Genomic DNA, 9,375 nt, shown 5'->3' on the forward strand with positions numbered 1-9,375 from the left:
AAGTCCTTTCTAGAAATACTGTCCAAACCTTCAGATATATAGATTTGTTTCTCTGGAACGTGCCAGACGAACAACAGTGAAAATAATACAGAATATCAAATATAGAAAAAAAAAATCCAAACACTCTAGATGTTACTTAGGCAGAAATTGCATATTAAATAGCTGACACTCCTCTAACGGAGAACGAGAGCTCCTGTGCAGCACAGCCTACTGCTCAGTCAGCATTTAATTGAGGTGTGTTTAATTTGACATGCCTCTGATCTCCACTTCCACAAGTTAAATGTATAAAGTGTTAAACACCTTATTTTCATTACCAAAAAGAAGCTTCTAAGGACTCTCCCATGCAGCTGATCATTTGCTTACTAATTCAGCATATAAAAGGCTTTTCCAATAAATATTATGTTCACTATAAAACACAGAAATTTAGATTCTGCTTCTTCCCAGCTATTCTCTCGGGGGTTACCCACACCGCTACTACAGCTATATGTTTTACAACCAGTTTGTGAGACTCAAGTTACAAGTACATTTCTGTATTAACAGCAGCTTTCCCCTCCCCCCCCCCCCAAAACACCCTCCAATTAATGGACTTAGAGCTTTTACAAGACATTCATTTCCTAAGTCCAGGAGGAAAACGTGCACAACTGCTCTCTGCTGCTTATAAAGGAGGAAGAAGTACAGAACAAGAGACCAAAACCAGAAGCAACACGTTTGTGGATGCTTACCATACACCTAGAATTAGTAGAAAGCCCAAGAAATCATATCAATTAAAACAGATCCAGCCTTGGGGTCCTGCGTACAGAATAAAACATTTTTGAAATGACAGGAACAGAAAACACAACTTTTGTACTGTTTAACTCAGTGTTATCTCCAGCTCTCTTCATATACATATTGTCTTGCCTCAAAATATCTGCCTGTTTTGCAGAAAGCAGAAAAAAAGACTGACCTTCCACTGCAAAACACGTAAAACCTGTGAAAGCAGAACCCTCAGTATTGAAAACCTTGGCAAAGTTTGACTAGATACAGCCAAGCAACATTTCAATAGAAACACTGAATTTCTGTCACACAGTAAAAGGTCTAGAACTTCCAAGCTAAAATTAAGCATATTTTTCAGTTTAAAACCTAAAATATATGTTTTGCACCTCCAAAGAGTGGCTGGTATTGACAGCCCTTCACATACAGGTAGTGTCAATATTCCAACAAAACAATCTGAATGATAAACACTGTTGTAAAAGAGGAAAAACGAATGCAATTTAACACATTCTCAATCTCAGTTTAAGAACTGAGATTCGTTTTTCCAGACAGAATCAATACCGAGCTTCGTTGATATCTTACTGCAATTAAATAAAGAACAAAATCAACTTTATAGGAACGCAATTTTCCAGTGGGACTATTTTAATAAACAGTACAAAATTAATGTCTGGTTTCATCAAGTGCTAAGTAGATTGCTTACAAGCAAGAACATTTTTATTTAAAAAATGAATGGCGTTATGCATAAGTTGTAAACTATGTAAACTATTAGTTCATCCCACGAGGGCTTAAATGTATCAGTAGAAGAGTTCGAGTTAAACAATTCACATGGAACATTGCCTTAAAACTAAATATACAGGTTTGGCTCTGGTCAAAGCAGGACTGCTCGACTCCTGTTAAACTAAAGCTGCACTGTGAACCAAGAACAGGAAGCTGGCAAGAGAATTGCTTAGGTGACCCAGGATGCTGCTGATGTTGAAATTAACTGCCAGGAAAAAGAAATATACTAAAAAAAAAAATCTTTAAAAACATTGAAAATAAGAAACCACAAATTTTGCCAGAGTAATTTTTAGAAGTTGCAGTTAAACATATAAAACACTGGTGACTACCATGGTCACAATATTCAAGAATCCACATTTCTTTGTTCGTTCTGAAACATTGAAGCGTACGATCTCCAATATGGAAATGTCACAGAAAAAGTAATCTAGCCTATAGAATATGAGATATATAAAAAGAACAAACCTCAGGAAAAACAGTGCACCGGGCTTAAGCTGTTTTAGTAAAACTCAGACATATTTTGCATTTCTTTAATAACTGGACAACCATAAGATTGCTAGAAATCTACTGCGAAGAATAACACTTAGCAAGCACCTCTTCTAGCACTACTAACAACTTCAGTAACTGCTACCAGCACAAATTCCAACAGGTACTGGACGACTTTTCAAGAGGCACAGTCAACATCCCAGATTTTTTTGCAAGTAAATGAAAAGCATTCTTTCTTTCAAGCAAGACATCGGTACCGTATCGTTGCTTTAAACCCACATACCTCAGGTTAACTCATGACTTACAAACTTCCCCTAATTTCTAGCGTATCTGGTTGCTTTCCGTGCTCATATAACTGAGGTGTGCCGAGTGCTTTTTGGCATGTTTGAATAGAAACACAAAAAGCCTCAAGTCTTGTCATACAAAGCTTTTCAAAGCCATCCTCACTGCCAAAGAAACTTTTTCATGCTCTTACAGCTTTTGCCTTCTTTATTCACCAATCTGTTGTTCGTTTTGTGGTAAGCATGATGACAAACAGATGAGATGGAGTTGTACTTTCTGAGCAGATCAAGAGCAAGCTCAGGTTTAAAAGTCAGGGCGGTGAAGGCAAATATTCAGTGAAGAGTTAACACTGCACAAAAGCCTACAGCAATGAGTTCATTCTGTTCTAGGCTACTTAGCGAATGGACAGCCAAAAACTGAACCAGCTGGAATTCATTCACAAGTACTTCTTTCCTCCCAGAGCTCCCTGGACTTGTTGTTATCAACCTGAGCATAACAAAGACATGGATCATCCAGATCGAGCTGGTGCTTGGAAGAGGTGGCATAGCCTAATAGCCCATAAGAATCATAGAATGGTTAGGGCTGGAAGGGACCTTCAAAGGTCATCTAGTCCAACCCCCCTGCAACATCCACCACCTCTCTGGGCAACCTGTTCCAGTGTTCTACAACTCTCATGGTAAAAAATTTAGAAATGACGTTTTGATCCAAACTTGGATCTTAGTACTGAGGTATAAATGCTTTTAGTCTCTTGCAGGGAAAAGTGTAGGATTTGCCCAAACTAGATGAAATTAAAACAGTCTACTGATTTCTCTTCTTGATGAGTACCTTGTTACCAGCTCTTGTACCTGTAACGTTTAGTGAACAGTTTTAACCACCACTCTTTTGCTGGGTTTCAGATGCTGCCAGTGCAGAACAGACAGTATAGATTACTGAAATGGTGAGACTGCATTTGTTTTAAAGTACTCAGTCAAGTAAAGGTATTACTGCAAAAAAACACCACAGATTTGTTCAAAATACCACCTGGATACCTTCCCGTAGCAAATCCGTACTGAAAGGGAGGTGAGCAGTTTTGTTCATCACACGCAACTGACACCATACATCGAGAACAGAGCAGAGTTTCACATAAAGCACCATCCAGCACATTTTCCAAGTCCATTCAGTTGGGCTGAGCAGAACTCGGTCACTGGTACGGGCACAGCCATCCCACGATCGGCATGGAGGAGAAGTGCCCTTGCAGCGGTCACCGCCAGACCAGTGCTCTGCAGGAACGCTAACCACAAACCTGCTACAGCAACTCTGCCTACTGACACTGGGCAAAACAGCCACACGTCTCCTTTGTCTACTAAATATGTCCATTTCATATTCAAATTATATCCATCAGGTTCCAGACAATTCAAGAGGCATATGTGGAAAAAATAAATATAATGGAAAAATGACATCTTGACTGTCCAGGTAAAATTAAAAAAATAATTCAGACCAAGTGCTTAGCTACAAAAAGGGAAAAATTACTTAAGTAATTTCCAATACAAAAGCTAAAATAAAGGTGCAAAGTTTAAGTTCAGGAAGAGGAAAGAAAAAACTGCATTCGCCCAAATTAAATCCCTGGCATCGCTTCTGATTTTGAATAAAGTACATCAGCTGGTTTAGAATATTGTTCTTAATTCCTGGAAACTTCCAATGCTAAAGCCTTCAGTAGTTTGTTTCGTGGTTACTCAGCCTGTTATAATCCCTTTCAACATCCACCCAAGACGTTACAAATCGCTCTCCGCTCTCTTTACGCAGTATTTTTTCATTTGTTCAGAGAGCTCAGCTTAAAGCCTCCCTGTTTACAAAGGAAAAAGCACAGGCAGCACAAAAGGTACGGCTGTTCCTGAAGGGCACGGATGCTAAAAGGTGAGCAGCGAGGCTGGACACCTGCCAGTCAATAAGCTCGGCTCGGCTCATTAGCCTGGGCCCCGCGCCAGCTCTGCCCAGCTCACAGCGGGCGCGCGGGGAGCGGGAGGTGACCGCGGCGGCACCCGTTAATGGGGAAGGAAGAGGGGTGCTTGTGTCCATGCAGGAATAAGGAAGCTGTGGCAAAGGGGAAAGAACGGGACAGAAACGAGGCTTGATCCAAAAAAAGACAGCAATTACAGAGATGTCAATAGCTTTTGGAAGTCAAAATTTTTATCATTCATTCACCTGCTTTTGTTCTTTCTATTAACCCCAGTACAGAATCACTATTTTCTTCTATAGGTCATTTGTCCATCTGTTGCAGGAAAAACATCCCTATGTAACAAACGTTCCTAGAAATTAGTACAAAAGCTTTTATGTAGAGAAAAAAACCCCACAACTGATGTAATAACCAGTCCTATTTAAAAGCTACGATAAGAGAATGATGCATAAGAGACTTTTCTGTTGCCGTTGCGATACGCTAAGCCTGGTCTACAAGAAGGACATACACACGCTCTCCACAATCCATCTAATCACGTATTAGTCACACAAGTGGTAAATCCCTACAAGCACTTTGGCTCGGGTCATGCGAATGCTGGATGGACCAAGTCACATCAGTTCTCATCTGATTTCCAAGCAAAGAGACGCACGTGACTGCTGCTCTGCCCGAGGAAATGTGGGTCAATACGTGTGCATCCGCCTGCTGAATTTGCACGCTCTCGAGGGACGGGCAGCAGTGTGACTCAGGAGCACCGGCCCGTCTGCAGGCACACGCTGCACATAGATTAACGAGATTATCGCGCCACCCCGCCAGTCGTCTGTAACGGATCTTCAAGGAGTCCGGAACACACACACAGCAAAACGCTCCGTGTGTCTCACGGCTTCGCTCCATCTGAAACGTTGGAAATGATTTAGAAGGCTGACAGGCGCATCGCACGACAGTAGCCACTAAAAGGAACCGTCTTCCTTCAGAAATAATTAATCACCCGTTGTGTTTGAGTATAAACATCCAGATCTAACAGGCATGTGTGTCTCTCGGCTGAGCAGCAGCAAAATGGACAATCAAAAGCCGCTACTGCTTCCGAGCTGGAAGCAATGCTGCTTGCCTGGAGATGGAAGGTAATCCCGAGCGGAATTCCTCCCCAAGACATGCTTTAGCTGGATGTGGTTAACCAATAACCTCACGTTAGCATCCTCTTCTTCCAAACGTGATTTCCAACTCGTATCAAAGTTCAGCAGATCCACATGGTATCAGTGTCGTCACTCTCTTACACAAGCGAAGCCGTCCTCTTCACTTTAGGTATTTTCAACAAAACATCTAATTCTTGTGTGACCTACAGGAGGCACAAAACTGAGAGCTGAATAGCACCAAACAAGATTTCATGAAAAGAAAGCTTTTATTCAGAATAACGCCGTATCAGCCTATGTGTTACTCCCTTGTTCTAATTATATAGGACAGCATCTATTCAAACTGCCAAGTTAATGACTTCAAATTTGATCAATAGTCTCTGTTTATTCAGCCCAGTGCTACTGACAGTCACCAGGGATGAACAACAAAACAAACAGACTGGTTAGAGCCAATCTATGGTTGAGTAAGAAAAACCAATCTGCCACAGTAAATACTCTTCGATTTAGCTGGGAGGTGGGGAGGGAGGTCTATTGCCTACGGACGTTGACACAGTCCCTATCATAGAAGGGTTTGGGTTGGAAGGATCAAGATCATCTGGTTCCAACCCCCCTGCCATGGGCAGGGACACCTTCCATGAGACCAGGTTGCTCAAAGCCTCATCCAACCTGGCCTTGAACACTTTCAACACTTCCAAGGAAGCTGTCACCATACTCTGTTTATTTTTCCATGCCGTCCCACAGCCCAACACTTTCCTTTGTGTCCATAAAAGATGTATCCATATTATTCTGCTAAAAACCAACTCGTGCGTTGAGTGAGCTCAAGCAGAACTAAGATCATGGATACAGGGTGATTCCTACTCTGACCTTGTACCACCTAGCTATGTTAAATATTTCCATTTGTTTCCAGATTAAGCATGGTAGGACGTGACAACAGCAAGAGGACGTCACTAAGCCTTCAGACCATAAGGAGTGACTTCCCTCACTGTCACTATACCTGCTACGGAAGGAAATTTCCTTTGGAGCAGCTTCAAGAAAGGCTGGAACCATCTTCTGGAAAGCAGGATGAAAAACGTCCTTGACTGAATCTCCAGCCAAAGATGCTAGGAATGTTTTAGTTACAGGCTGGCTTCAGAGAGCAAAATAAAAATAGAGCTTAGAACTAAAACAGATAACTTACAGCGTGCATGTAGCATTCTTGCAAAGATTTTTTTTTTTTAGGATAAAAAAATAAACACTTTCATTGCAAAGTCAGTTTCTCCACAGTGGCTTAGCGGCAACATACTGGACCTTCCCCTCCCAGGCGATTTTTTTTAAAAACAATTTGCAAACTACTCAATAAAGGAAACCTCCTTTCTAATTCCAAGTGAATCTGCAGTCACAAAAGCTGAGATCTCGATGGAAATGTTTTAGCGCATTATTCTGACCAGGATGTTTGGTTACAATTTCCTCAACATTACACATTCATCACTTTGCCTGCAACAGCAACTGTTTGCTGTTTTCCTTGTACAAAATGTCAGTGTTCATTACATCAATAAATTATAATGCCACTACCGCTTCGAGATACCTCAATCAAAGGTATTACATAAATAAGTCGGAGCTCGAATGGAAAGATATCATTCCTCTTCCTATACGACCTTAACGTATGTGTTTCATATTCAGACATAGGATTTTATGACACCACTCAGCTGCAGGATCCTGCATCAAAAAATATGAAGAAGGTTCTCGTGAACAAAAGTATTTTATCAAGCTGCTCTATTCATGCACCCAAAGTCCAAAATTTGCTATCTAAACAAAAGAATACATGAGGAGAGCCGGTTCAGCCACAGCCCAAGATGTTTGCTTTCCATTTTAAATTGATTAAATAGATCCAATACATTACATTTCGCACGGATGGTTAACAGTGCTAATATTCCAGATAAAACGAAATGCTGTATGAGGAAAATTCTCACTAGGGCTAGCTCTCACTGGAGGTATTTCTTGCCCTCACAGTAATTTAGTATAACAGAGGCCCGACAATTTCACCGACCAGGATTACAAAAAACATCTCGTCACAGTTCACGACACAGAAGCTCCCAGAAATATCTACTTCTTCACCACCTTCTCAACACAGGGAATGCACTTGAAAACAGGCTAACGCGTGCTTTGTGGCAACCATAAAGTAAGATAATACTTGTGGCAGTGGTGGTTTTTTTTCAGAAGGCAATTCCTATTTATCAAATAGTCGAGATATTAAAAGCAAGCCTTTTATTTGCATCCCTATCACCAAGAGGACTCGCACGCCGAGGAACCTGATATTGTCCAAGCACTGAATGACAAACTACTAAGTAGCACCAAAAGAGGGCAAAATTTAACAAACAATTTTCATATGAGAAAAACCTTTAAACACCATTTCACTCCTGACTAAAAGCAGCTATGTGGCACTAATTCGAAGTGATAGTGCTGTTCTTTTAATTAAAAAATGCCAGTAGGAGGTTGATGCATTGGCTGACGCTGGAAGCGACACACTCGCAGGACTCAGATGAATCTTTGTGTAAAGAATTAATGCACAGTTTCATCTGGATTAAAAAGCAAAACGGAACCCCTAAGTCAAAGCAAACATATCGGGAGTGTTATTACAGGTGCTTGATAAAGTCATCTGGATGTTTCCCTCAGAGATTGTTGTTGTTAACTTCTGGGAGAAAAAAAAACAACCAACCAAACAAAAAACACACACACTCTCAGTCTGGTTGTGCAATTAAGAGTTTAAGTCATGAAGCTTGATGTACCTGCAGAGGTGTGGTGGACTTCAGACATATTTTTCCCCCATTCCTACCTCAGAGCTCCTATCCCACTCCTCCAAGTTACTCCTTCGACATTGCCTGCCCGCACGCCCAGGACTGGACACCCCTTCTCACCCACTCTGGCAGCTCTGGTGGGCCAAGGGAAGGGGGATTCATTCTACCAAGCTACTCATCTCCATGAGTCTTGGAGAATGCATAACATCTCTGTCTTTATCAGATTTGACTGAAATCAGACGAAGAGGCAAAAATTAGCTAGAGGAGAATGACAGGTGCATTTCAGCCTCATAGTTTTTAGTCTGGAAAGAAGATTAAGCTTGTCCCGTAAGTTTATCCATCAGCCTGATGGTGAACTAATGGAGCATCGTCTCACAAAACTGTAGATAGCTTCCAGGTTCACTGCTGACTTGCAAACCCAACAAAAGCCTAGAGAACTGATCGATATCAGCTTTCCAATCTAGAAGAAATCCCCACAAAAATATTTGCTGGATCCTTTTCTCCTTGGTTTTTCAACATCTTAATTCTACCATCCCAGAGGAGGCTGGCAGCCATGACCAGGACCTCCTGCACAAGGCTTTGGTTGCTGCTGTCATAAAAAAAGAGCTCTACATCATCATCTGGAAGCATGACCATCCTCAAAACCAGCCACTGCTCCACCCGATACAGCCTCCCTGGTGAAGGAACATCTCAGAAACAAGCAGGACATTCTGTCTTTACTTGGCATATCAAAGAGAAGTCAGTTTATCCAAAGGCTTCCAGTATATTTACTCACCACTCCTGCAATGATTATTTCAATCACGTTTACACTACCAGCGCCATCGCAAACATCACAGATGAATCTGATTCCTTCTGGTGTTTCAAAATCTGTTTTCTCTCTGTACACTTGTAGGATTTACATCCTAAGGCAATGATTAAAAAAAAAACCAACCTGGTACTACTTTCCAACTGGGCTTTATTTTCTCTTTTTTCTCTCCTTCTATCAAAAATAGTCCTCGTCTATGCTCTAGTTCAATTTGGAAGTAGCACATGCAGACTTGATAAGCATCCTGCGAAGGAAATGCCTTGAATTGCAGACTACTTACAACACATTTTCCCAAGCAACTTTTTATACATCCCATTCCATGGCGGGTTTGCTAATTTCTATTGAAGTTTATCAAAACATACTTGTAGACAAATCAAATGACTTCTGTGATTGAACGAAAAAAAACATAAAAAAATCACTTGTGACTGTAAATCCGAGCCAAGC

The sequence above is a fragment of the Tauraco erythrolophus genome, chromosome 17 (assembly GCF_009769465.1).
Source record: "Tauraco erythrolophus isolate bTauEry1 chromosome 17, bTauEry1.pri, whole genome shotgun sequence".
In the NCBI taxonomy this organism is placed as follows: Eukaryota; Metazoa; Chordata; class Aves; order Musophagiformes; family Musophagidae; genus Tauraco; species Tauraco erythrolophus.